Genomic DNA, 13369 nt, shown 5'->3' on the forward strand with positions numbered 1-13369 from the left:
ACACCAACCTTGTTCTCAATTGGGAAAAGTGCCATTTTATGGTAGAAGAAGGTATAGTGTTGGGTCACAAGATCTCGAAGCGAGGAATTGAAGTTGATAAGGCCAAGATTGAGGTTATTTCGAGGCTCCCTCCCCCTACTTCTGTCAAAGGGGTGAGGAGTTTTCTTGGGCACGCAGGTTTCTACCGGAGGTTCATAAAGGATTTTTCTAAAGTGGCACATCCGTTGTGCAAGTTGCTAGAGAAAGATGCAAAGTTCTTGTTCGATGAGAGTTGTATACAAGCATTTTAGCTTCTTAAGCTCAAGTTGACTTCTACCCCCCATCATTACCGCACCAAATTGGAGCTTGCCTTTTGAGCTCATGTGCGATGCTAGTGACGTTGCGATTGGGGCTGTTTTGGGCCAAAGGATCAACAAAATGTTCCATCCGGTGTACTATGCAAGCAAGACCATGAATGAGGCTCAAAGGAACTACACAATCACCGAGAAGGAGTTATTGGCTATTATTTTTGCTATGGAAAAGTTCCGACCTTACCTTATGGGGGCTAAAGTGATAGTGCATACCGACCATGCCGCCCTTAGGTATTTGATGAACAAGAAGGACTCAAAGTCAAGATTGAGGAGATGGGTATTGCTTCTCCAAGAGTTTGATTTGGAAATTGTTGACCGAAAAGGGAGTGAGAATCAAGTGGCGGACCACTTGTCCTGTTTGGAAGAGGAGGGGAGGCCTTATGACGGCCTTGAGATAAACGATGCATTTCCCGACGAGCAACTCCTTGCGGTGTTAATAAATGGAATGTTGTGGTTCGCTGATGTTGCAAATTATCTTGTTACCGGAATCAACCCGTGTGAGTGCTCTTCCAACCAAAGGAAGAAGCTCAAGCAGGATAGCTTGGATTTTTATTGGGACGAGCCATATTTGTTTAAGATTTTCACCGATGGTGTGATTCGACGATGTGTCTCGGAGGAGGAACAATTGTGTATTTTGGAGGCTTGCCATTCCTCTCCCTGTGGTGGCCATCATGGTGGGGCGAGAATGGCTTCTAAAGTGCTTAGTTGCGGATTTTATTGGCCTACCTTGTTTAAAGATGTGGGTGATGTGGTCAAGAGATGTGATGAATGCCAAAGAGCCGGCGGAATTTCTAAAAGGGATGAGATTCCCCTCAATACAATTCTCGAAGTGGATATTTTTGATGTTTGGGGCATCTATTTCATGGGTCCTTTTGTGAGCTCTTGTGGGAATACTTACATTCTCGTGGCGGTGGACTATGTCTCAAAGTGGGTTGAAGTCGTGGCTTTGCCCAATAATGAAGCCCGGAGTGTTGTGGCATTTTTAAAAAAAAGTATCTTCACAAGGTTTGGCACTGTTCGTGCTATCATTAGTGATGGGGGTCTCACTTTTGCAACAAGGCTTTTGACACATTGCTTTCTAAGTACGGTGTCAATCATAAGGTTTTGACCTCCTATCATCCTCAAGCTAATGGCCAAGAGGAAGTCTCCAACAGAGAAATTAAGAGTATCTTGTCTAAAACTGTCAATGCTAATAGGACCGATTGGTCGAAAAAGTTGGATGACGCTCGTTGGGCATATCGGACGGCTTACAAAACTCTGATTGGTATGTCTCCGTATTGGTTGGTGTTTGGGAAAGCTTGCCATCTTCCGGTGGAATTAGAGCACAAGGCCATGTGGGCTTTGAGGAAGTTGAACTTAGAATGGGATGTTGCTGCAAATCTTCGGGTTGAACAACTTAATGAGCTCGATGAGTTTAGATTCCATGCCTACTCCAGCTCGTCCTTGTACAAGGACAAAATGAAGTACCTTCACGACAAATATGCTCGGGGCAAGGAGTTCAAGGTTGGAGATATAGTTCTCTTGTTCAATTCCCGGTTACGTCTGTTTCCGGGTAAGCTCAAGTCAAAGTGGAGTGGGCCTTTTGAAGTTATGTTCGTGACCCCATTTTGTGCTCTTGATTTAAGGAACAATAATGGTGAACTATTCAGAGTCAATGGACATCGAGTCAATCATTATCTTGGGAAATTTAATGATAGCCACGTGGTGGCACTTCTCCATCTAAAGTGATGTGCTAGTAACATGCGTCGTGCCGTGACGTTAAATCAGGTGCTGCTTGGGAGGCAACCCATATCTTTTTCTTTTTTGTTGTTTTCTGTGTTTTTCTTGGTAGTGTAGGTTTGATTTTTGAGCTAATTGATTGTGAGATGTTGCAGGGATTGAGTTGATGCAGTGCAAAATAGTTTGAAAAAAGTTGAACAGTCTCTGAAGTTTGCCAGTGCGGCCGCATTGCACTTTGTGCGGTCCGCACTGGTGATGGTCAAACGTGGTGCTCTCTAAAGTTTGTCACTGTGGCCGCATTCCATTTAGTGCGGTCTGTGGTGGACCTCCGCGGTCGCGGTCTGCTTTTGTGCGGTCCGCGGAGGTTGCCTTCTCAAGCTTCAAGTGAAGAAACCCAGCACGGTCCGCAGTCGATTTTGTGCGGCCGCGCTGGTAGGTGAGGATGGGTCCCATTGTTTCTCCATAAATAGACCCCAAGGGTCACCCTTTACCCTTTTCGAACTCTTAACACTCAAAAGCCTAAAAGCATTGTTCACACTCTATTTGATTGTAATTCTTGTTTGCATTGATTAGTTGCATTTCATATTCACAATCTGGTAACATTTCATCAATATTTCATCGATTAATTTTATACTTGCCTTTTATTTTCATGCCCAGTAGTCTTAGCTTTTTTTTTCTTCTCGTAGTTTTTTTTCTTCTTTATTTAACTGTTAGCGTAGGGTAGTTTTAAATGTTGGGTTTATGTGTTGAATATGCTTAGTGATTGGGCAATTGAGTAGGGACAAGTTAGGTGTAAAAAATGAACAAAAATAGCAAAAACTTAAACCCTAACTTAGTGCCTGTGCAAAATACTCTCAGCGGCCCGCGGTCGCCTATGTGTGGTCCGCGGTTCCCTGACGCGGTCCGCATTGCCATTTTGCGCGGACCACGGTGCCCAAGTAACTGAAATTGAACCTATGCCCATTGCGGCCGCATTGCACTTTATGCAGTCCGCGCTGGCCCACCGCGGCCGCGATCCCACTTTGTGTGGACCGTGGTGGGGAGATTCAGAGAGATGTTTTTCAGGGCCTTGTCCCAACGCGGACCATGGTTCGCGGTGCCCCCAGTGCGGCCACACTCCAGTTTGTGCAGGTCGCGGTGCTCTGTTCTGCAATTGTTTCTGCAACATTTAATCTGTTGTCTGCAATTCAATTTCAACACTTGTTTCACTGCCTGTGCTGATACTAACCATGTTAGATGTGTATGCTTGCAGATAATGGTCAAACAAAGAGGCAAAGGCTCGAAACTACCCGGCCGAGGTGATTCCTCCCGGGGAGGGAAGCAAACGATGGTAAAACTCACTCCCCAGGCTAGAAAAAACATAAAGTACGTGAGGAAAGCAATCAAAGCGGCTGACAGAGCCATTGACAACTCGGGGAGTGAGTACGAGCCCTCCCAGGAGATCTCTTCAGATTCAGTTCCACTTTACATCCCGTATACGGAGAGGGCCAATACATAGATACATCCTCCCTCTTCCCCCGATGCTCGAGCTTCAATCAACATTTCTTTTGGGTCGTCTGAGGGCTCAGCGGCAGGTAGTGGGGATGAATACTCTACCTCTCCCACAACGATAATATCTGGAGAGGGTGCTAGAGGTGATGAGGGAGATGGGGAGTTACCTGGGGGTGATATGCCTCAAGTTGGGGGTGTTTGCCGGACTAGAAATCCCACTATTTGGGAAGATAGATTCGTCAGCCAGGTGGCGTTCCACAAGTTCAGGGAATGGTAGCTGGCACGAAAGTTGATTCTTGAGAGGAGCTTCATTGACAGAGATCTTCTACCCCTACAGCCCAATGTACATAGACAGTTTCAAGCTCGAATGGGTTGGTAGCACTTCAAAGATAATTGTATGAAGGCGAATGAGCACATGGTCAAGGAATTTTATAGCAATGTGGCCCACATCTTGAAGGGAACTAAAGTGACCAAAGTACGAAACAAAAATGTGGTATTTATTGGTAAGGCACTAAATGAATACCTGGTGTTCAACGAAGAAGATGAGTCCCTTTACAATGAAAAGTTGGCAATGGGCGAGGAGGTTCGTCCGTGGTTAGCCTCATACCTGGCAGACCCGGGTACGGTTCCATAGTGGTTGCAAGCAGGGGTCAAAATACTTTGGAGGACTTTTAACTTTGAGGATAGGGGATGGTTGACTTTTGTGTGCAGTTGGCTCAATCCCACTACCCATAATCAGACTATTCTGCTTGCCCGGGCTGTTCTTGTTGCATCTATTATGGCGGGATACCCTATTAATGTGGGCAATGTGATGTCCCGCGTCATTTCTGTAGTGGGGGTTGAGCATGACCGGAACTACCCTTTTCCCAGCACCCTCACTATGTATTTCAGGGACCTGGAGGTGGAGAAGAGACTTTTTGACATCAAGGTCAAACCTGTGGCTCCATTTTCATGGTACAGTTTGAAGGGGTCAGACAACCCCAAGGACAAAAATTACAAGCCGCCTGCTTCTGCCCCAACCGGCCAGTCTGAAGAACCGGTTGCAGTAGAGCCCTCCATTGAGCCTACCTCCAGAGTTGCTGACATGCCTCCCGGACCTTCCACTACTGCTGGTCCCTCTACTTCAGCTGGCCCGGAGATTCCATCTTCCCAGGCCCGTCCTATCACTGCCCACCAGCTGAGCTAGACACTTCATAGCTTGAACAACTAGATGTCAGTTGCGTCATCCAAGTTGTCCAGCTTGACTTCTACCATTGTGGCTCAGTCGGCACCGCAGCCAGCACAGTTTCCACAGGCCCTTGAGGATACATTGAAGAAGATCCTGGAGAACCAGGAAAAGATCATCAATACTCAGGGTGCCTTGGCTAAGGCAGTAGATTCACATGGCAAAGCCGTGAAGGAGCTTGCTAGGGAGCACAAGAAGCTGTGCAAAACACTGGATTCCAAGGAGTCGGTGAAAGAGCTGAGAGCAGATGTGGACAAGCTGATGGCAGACCAGATGCCTCTTGACTTATTATTCGGGGATCCAGCCCCAGCAGCAGCACTAGAAGCAGAGCCACAGCAGGAGCAGACTTAGAAGCTTCCTAGGAAGAAGAAGAAGCTCCCTAGTACAAACGAGGCGGTCATCCGATTGGCAGACCCACAGGAGGTCTCCACCAGTCAGCCACAGGTTGCTCCAGATATTCAGCCCGTACAGGTACAGGCCCCAGTCCCAGCAGCAGAGCAGCAGGAGACCAGGAACCAATCTGAGGTTCTCGTACATACAGAGGACCCGGGGACCACTCATATTCCCATGCATACATACGAGGCTTATGGAGCTCCTATATCCTTTCATCTTGATTTTTGATGCTTATTTGTTTAGTTGGCATTGGGGACAATGGCAGCTTTTATTTGTGGGGATGTGCCCTACTTTTTATCCGGATGATTGTATATATTAATTGACTTAGTTTATGTTTCTATTGATTTTCTATTTGGTCTATATATAACTTTACATTTAGTTACTTTTATCGCACTTTTTATCTTTCATTTGGTCTGTATATAAAGTTACATTATTGTATATATTCATCCCCATTGTATATTCAAATCCCCTATTGTACACATTCATTTTATTTTCTATTTTCGTAAAAATTTAGTTTCTTAGATAGGCTCGTAGCTTTTTGTTTTGTTTTTGGCGCTTTCAATAAGCCTTTGGTTTTCTTAATGCCACGGTTCTTTTCAAAGGTGGAGTATTGTGTGAACCGGGTGACTCTTCCCGATGATGGATGGCGTGACAACCTTCTTAAAGGTTTGAGTCTGTTTTGTTTCTATTTTTGGTAGCTTGTAGTTAAGGTTTTCTCAAGCAAAGCTTCACTTGGGCCTAACACAGTTGCCTTTGATCCCATGGTCAAAGACAAGTCGTTGTGTTTAGGATGGTGAAAGTCATGACCTTGAGACTCTTGTTTTGACCAAACAAACATAATGTCGACTTTCGGGACTATTGTGTGCTCGTGTCTAAGGTTGTTGTGGGCCCCCGACTCTATGCCTTTAGCAATCCTTGAGTGTGTGTGGTGTGAAATCGAATTGTGAGTCCAAGTCCCGAGCCAATGGTCTAGAACTTGCCCTGAATGTTTGTTGAGGCGAAATTTTGAGTGAAATTCAAATTGAGAAGTGATTATAGGCTCTCCTTGATCCAAATAATAGTCGAACAATTCCATAGCCTACCAATGATATAATCCCTAGCTAACCCTTTGAGCCTTAAACCTTTTTCTTTCAAGAACCAATGCTACAAGCCTATACCCGTTCTAAATTATACACTCTCTTGGCACCCAAATCGTCCCTTGAGTAATGGCAAACGTCTAAGTGTGAGGGGGAGAGACAAGAAAGGAAACAAAGTGGTAAAAGGTATAAAAGCAAAAAAGGAAAGGAAGGCGATGAAAAAGAAATAAAAGAAAAAGACAAAAAGAAAGCCCAATGTGCAAAGAATAAAACGGGATTCAAGAAAAACAAAAGTGAAAAAGGTGTGGAAAAAGTAGAAAAGGGAGAAATGCTTTGAATTGCATAAGAAAGAGTGACAATGTGTCTCTCTAACCCCTTGAAAAGAAGTGAAATGCTCAAAGAGTCAAAGAGAATTGTTCCAAAATGAATCAAAAGAAGTGCTTAAGGGAAGATGGAACCCATATAGACCAACAACGTTTCCTACCCTGAACCAAAATCCTTCACATTGACTCCATAAAAGCTCTATATGATCTTGAGTTGGATATTGCTCGCATTAGTGGATACTTACATGAGGGTCAAGAATATGGTACTTAGAGCCGAACTTGTGACCTTTCCTTGAGAGAGATGAGTAGTTTCCCATTAAGCTTGGTTTGTGTGCTTATACTCTAAAAGGTAAGGTTTGCTTAAGGAGAGTTAAGGATTGAGTTTGGGTTCCACAACGACCAAAGTAATTGAGAGAGTTCTTTGATGTAATGAGTCAATTCTTGATGCTCTTGTGTCACACTTGATCCATAGTTTTTCAAAGTTTAAATTTTGTTAATGATCCATTCGTATTGAGGGCAATTGTTAGTCCCAATTGATGCTTGTTGAGGTTACTTTAGGACAGCTGGAATTACTTGGATTTTCCTTTAAGGGGTGGGTCTTATTTTGTTTGCTTGAGGACAAGCAAAGGTTTAAGTTTGGGGGAGTTGATAAGTTAGGATTTTAACATGTTTTATGCCCCTACTTGCCTATGCTTTGATCATATATTGTTACAAAATAGTCCTAAAAGGCTCACAAGTTGTGCTTGATTGTAGGTTTGATCGACAAAGTGACAAAATGTCAAAGATCGGCTCAAAAATGAGTGAAACCTACTCAAGTATCAAAGACCAAGAAATCTAAGGAAAGAAAGCCTAGTGCGGACCGCGCAAAGTTGAATGCGGCCGCACTAGGTGGTTTAGAGAGTTGGTAAACCAGGCTAGAGGCAACGCGGCCGCGGTACACATCTCGCGGTCCACGGTGAAGGCTCCGTGGCCGCACTATTCTTTTGTGCGGTCCACGGTCATGAGATTCAGAGAGATGAAAGTTTGCAAAGCCAATGCCATGCGGTCTGTGGTCGTGATTGCGCGGACCGCGCCAGCTCCCTCCGCGACCGTGGTCCATTCTACGCGGTATGCGGAGTCCAAGTTCAGAGAAACAAAAGTCAAAGTCAAAGATCCCAATACGGCCGCGGTCAATTTAGTGCGGGTCGCACTGACCCCGCAGGGGTATTTTTGTCCAGTTTTTCTAGCCTAGTATAAATAGAACATTTTACCATTTTTTGGTCATCTTTGGTATTCAGACGCGAGCTGCGCTCCTGAGAACGATATTGGTAGCCATTTTTGGCACTTTTGCTTTACATTTACAATAGATTCTTGTAGTTTAATTTTAGCAATTAATTAATATGTTTAATTCTTAATCTATTTCTTCAATTTCTATATCTAGCATGATTAGCTAAACCCATTAGCTAGGGTTGTGGCTCAACCCTAGTATGGGTAATTGATGGGTGTTGCCATCTAGTGTTAGATTAACTATGGGTGTTTGCTATTTGGGTTGATTTTATGTTTTGATCTAGAATTGGTGGTTGCAAACACTGATTCAAGCTTTGTGGGTTTAACTCTTCTTGAGAAAGAGAGTCTATGACCCCAAAAATTGACCCAACAAGGAATTGGGATGGACTCGTGAGAAATGATAGTCCCAATTAACGGGTTAAACCTCGAGAGAGTAATTACCCTACTTGAACCCTAGTTGCTTGGTCTAATTTTCCTACCCATTTGGTTTCGAGAGAGTCAATTGGGCAAAATCACTCTCTCTACTGAAAGGTGTGAGAGTGGGTAAAATTGTACAACGGTTATAGCATAAGCCCTAATTATGTCAATCGAACCTTAGTAATATCTACTCGTCAATTAGCCACCTAGGTAGTATCACGACCCTAGTGCCCTTCTTCCCATTAGATACAACTTAGCAATATTCTTGTAGCATAATTTAGTGTTAATCAATAGTTTAATAAAAATTGTTATAATTCGAAAACCCAAAAATGTTTGAAGTGACATTAGGAGTACAAACACATCTCTAGGCTAGACAGACAATCCAACTCCACTACTAGCTCCCTGAGGAAATCGATCCCGACCCTCATATCGGGTAAAAGCTATTGCGACCCGCTCTTCCTACCTTAGTGTAGCGTCGAGTTGGCAGCGATCAAGGTCATAACCACAAGTGATCCTAGCGGCATGTGCCTTAATACGGGTAACTTTAAAATTGGCCTCAGGAACCTTCCCCACCGTCATCAAATTCCTATATACGTCTAGTTGAGCCTCGGCGTGGATCCATATCTCATACAAGTTTCGAGGAACATCATTGAAAGCAGAAGTATGTGAGGAGGACGGTTGAGCCAACAACCGCACCTTCTCGGCCTTAAGAGAGGCAACTTGATCACTTAGGCTCGAGACATCTCTTTGGAGCCCACCAATTCGCTCGTCGATCCGTGCCTCCCTTAGCACGGTCGTTTCTGCGTCACTTGCACGTTCAGACCTGAGGATGCAAATGGAGTCCTCTAATGCCGCCACCTTCACCAAAGCCGTAACCTGGGCCTCCTCGGTACCCTCCAACTCTGCCACTTTCTTAATCAACTCACCACTCAGACCAGCAACTCTAATCGAGCTTTGTTGAAGTTCGGCCCGCATAGGCATCACTTGCACTTGAAGGTCGACACACTCAGCCATGACCCCCTTGCTCACCTCGAGCTCATCTTCTTTGGCCCTGAGGAATCCCTCTAGCTCACTGCATCTGCCGATGACCCACACAAGCTCCTCTTCCTTCTAGTCCAACTCATCTCTAAGGGATTGGAGTTTACCGCCCGTTTTGAACCACTCACGCATCTCACGATACTTGCCATTGTACCTGCAATACTTCGCAACCATTTTCTGGAAAACAATCTTTCGCTTCTCTTCTCAGTCGGCGCTCTCGATATACAAAATGAGAGTATAAAAAAAGAATTAAAAGATAAAAAAAGGAAGAACCGAAAAGAGTTATTAAAGACAAAAAGGGGAGAAGGGCGCAAAGTGCAAAAATAACGAGGAAAAAAACTCACCCTCAGAGCCATCCCAGATATGCCTAGCAACAAGTCGGAATCTTTAAGCGCTTGTAGAGTCCTATTCTCGGAGGCAGAGCAAAAAGGGGCCAAATAAGGGACCACGCTCGCCGTGTCATCCATTAAATTGTAGTCCAAAGGGATAACAATCGAACGAGAAGATCCATCTGTTTTCACCTCAGCCCGAGTAAACCCTTCGTTGAATATCCTCTCTTCCTCAGGATCGACATCGGAGCCGGATTCGTAATCATCTACGACCACTCCTTCCGCCATCTCCTCAGTCGAGGAGGGAACATCGGCCCGCTTTGATGATGTCGGGTCGTTTCTCGGAATGATTACAGTTGCCTCTAGCCTCTCTCCTCCTTCCACAGAGGCAATCACCAAATACAACGGGGCCATGGTCTCTACATCCAAAGTCGTACCCCTCCCCCCCCCCCCGATGCGACCGTGGTCAACCCAAGATCACCCCCCGTAGGCTCCTCATCCTCGATCCCTCCACTATCAATCTATATCCTTCGTCTTTCCAGCGGAGCCTGTTCCTCCTCGCCCTGTTACGACTCATCCACCAAATGAAACACTAAAGAAGCCAGAATCTCCACTGGTAGGGCAGCATCCTGGCGGCTAGGCCTACGCGAGGCCGGGGTCTAAGAAGTAACAACAGTCTGAACAGGCTCGCTTGCAGCCGCAGCGAGTAAAGGCCCGATCGAAGTGTGTGACTGGCAGAAAGCGGGAGTAAGAGCCCTCATCCTCCTCTAAGCCCTCCGACCTACCAACAACGAAAAACAAGTAAAAAAATGAAAGGAGAGAAGGCGGTACTAAGATCAAAACCGCTGAGATCGAAATGAAATGACTTACCGGCCAAAGGTTTGTGCCCAAATCGCTCGTTGAACTACGACCACTCACGGATCCCCACCGTGTGAGGTAAAATTTGGCTCACCCAGTCATGAATGTCGGTGACTGGAGAAGGAGGATCCTTCTCGACTACATAATAAAGAAAAGAAGGGGGAGAACGATTAGATCATTAAACAGAAACAACAAATAGCCAGTTCGGAGAAACACTTACGAGCATAGCTCCACTCCTCGGGAAACCCGTTAGGGTTCGACACCACGTGCTCCGTCCTCACATAAAAGAAATCAACCAAAAAATGGCAATTTGTTTTACCATCCATCTTCACCACTAGTCCCTTAGTCCCACGATGGTGAAAGTGTATCATCGTACCCCTATGAAACTTGGGGCGAAGAGGTAAAGCATATGACAGAGAGAAATCCCACGGTTGGCTAGCTCCATGTACTTGATAAGCATAAGGAAAAGCTTGTAGATGTATGGGGAGAGCTGAGCTGGACACACGCAATAGTAGCGGCAGATGTCCTCCACCAAGGGAGGAAGAGGAAGCGTATAGCAGACAACAAGCGGCTATGAATAGAATGCGCAGTATTCGGAGCGATGTATCTGCACCACATCATTACCATCAGGGATAAGTTCGACGTGGTATGGAATTCTCCATTTAGCCCTAAATGCAACAACCGTCGGCGCATCCATATCAGAAACAGTGGGTTCAGGATCATCTTCAGGCTGGTTCGAGAAGTCCGACCTGGCCTTCCCCGAACATGGAACTATCTCATCCACAGTGGGGAAACTCTCATCTTCCACAATGGCTACTACTTCTTCATGAGAAGGCATATCCACAGTCAATGGGACAGGATCAGAAGCTCCCTCAAGGATAGAAGATGCACTAGCTATTTTCCTATCACGTATATAAGAAGAAAGTGCAAATGTAAAGGGGTAACAGCAGGGGAAGACGCTGAGAGAAGGGAGAGAGAGATGCAAGAATTCTGAAAAAGAAGAAGGGGAAGCTTGGAGTTTTAAATGCTTGAAAGACACAACAGCTCAAATGAGAAATCCCCATCCCTATTTATAAGAATACTAGCACCCTAATCGAGAACGCCAAACGCCACCACATTAATTTCGAAACAGAAGAGGCGCGGGAAAGGACGTGACGATTTAGGAACATGTGTCATAATGATGCATGATGAAGTGATGTCATTTCAAACTGACGTAACAGTCAGATATGGCTTTTAAAGTACCACACCATCACCTCGCATAAAAAGGTTACTCCTCGGCCAACATGCTCAGATTTCTAAAATTGCAACTAGCGAAGTCCGCCCATCGAGCTCGTCTAAAACAACCCCAATAAACGGAGGGACTAACTGTATAGGTCAAAATCTGACTAAGGAAATCTTGCCTAAGAGAGCTTAACTAAAAGCTGATTAGGCCGAGGTCGTGCTTAAGAAGGAACCTATTGGCGAGCTAAGTAACTAAGGTCGAGGTCGAGTACTCAGATCAGCCCAAACAGCTAGTTTAGTGACAAGATATTTTAGAGAAATATTCTACAGAATATTTTCTGCACTTGTACTTTCTGTTAGGTGATATAAGTGGGAATAGAGAGAGAAGAGAGGGGTATGTAATGTTCTATATGATAAGTTCTCTCAGGAAAAGTTGACTCTCAAGTAAACTACAAACATTGTCTTTACAAAAAGATTCGATTTGTCGTTGATCCCACATCTTTCTCGCATCAGATCCGAGAAAGTTTTCTATGTTCCCTGGTTTGTTTGTCTCACATCATTGTCAGAGAGAGAATCACCCACCTCATTAAATATTTGGGTGAATCATTCTCCTTATTTACACTTATTGTCATTTAATATATTTATTGCTTGTCATTACTCCCTTACACATTCATAACACCACCATTAAAATATCCCCTTTGTATTAAATCGGTCTAAGTGCAATTATACATTGTTCATATCAACCAATTTCAGATCTAGGATTTATTATGTTTAACTAGGAGTTACCCATTATCATCCACTAGCTACAGGGAAACAACTGGATTGGCTTTTCTAACTCTCTTTAAAAGAGACTGCTTTAAAATTCACTTGCCCTAGAACCTGCTTTTTATTCATATTGATCTAGAATCAGTTATTCCTAGTTTTTTTATTATTCCTAGCCAGACAAATTAAATTAATCTCGAGATCCAAAAACCTATCTATACGCCTAGCCTTAAGAAAAAGAAATCTCGTTAGCCCTGCCATAGAAACTATTACCTCCACTTGGATTGAAAGGAAGAACTTAGGACTTTTGGATTACCGAGGAAGCAGAAGCCCTATTTAAAGAAGTATTCAGGAACAAATGGACCGTTTTATACTTCAGGAACAAGCATAAAGAAATATTGATCACTTTTGTCTTAATCTTAATAAAAAAATGAATCAAGCGTCTTGGATTCAAATATTCAAACAGTCTTTCTTGCTATCGAAATCTAAAAAAATATATATGGAAATAAATTGCGTCCAATAGGATTTGAACCTATACCAAAGGTTTAGAAGACCTTTGTCCTATCCATTAGACAATGGACGCTTTTCATTCTGATTTTTTTCGTATTTTAACTTTTTGTTTGAAAAAAAAATAGAAAGAATCGGATGTGAAAGAAATTTTGGAATTATGTATTCAATGATGTACTAATACTAATAAACTAAATTTGATTTAATGAATACATTAAAATATTTAGAATAAATAGATATAAAGCGGGTAGGGGGAATCGAACCCACATCATTAGCTTGGAAGGCTAGGGGTTATAGTCAACGTCGATTCATTATTTTTAACGTCTCTAATTCAAAACCGAACATGAAACTTTGGTTTCATTCGGCTCCTTTATGGAGATGAGTCAATTTATAG

The 13369-nt window shown here is 43.9% G+C and overlaps 1 non-coding gene across 1 annotated transcript; it reads right to left on the reverse strand.

Annotated features, from left to right (window-relative positions):
• Positions 1 to 12979: 12979 nt before the first annotated feature.
• TRNAR-UCU (transfer RNA arginine (anticodon UCU)) lies at positions 12980 to 13051 on the reverse strand. Its single transcript has one exon. It is a non-coding gene; the product is annotated as a tRNA-Arg (tRNA).
• Between the last annotated feature and the right edge of the window lie 318 nt (positions 13052 to 13369).

This window comes from Nicotiana sylvestris, chromosome 3 (assembly GCF_000393655.2).
Source record: "Nicotiana sylvestris chromosome 3, ASM39365v2, whole genome shotgun sequence".
NCBI lineage: Eukaryota > Viridiplantae > Streptophyta > Magnoliopsida > Solanales > Solanaceae > Nicotiana > Nicotiana sylvestris.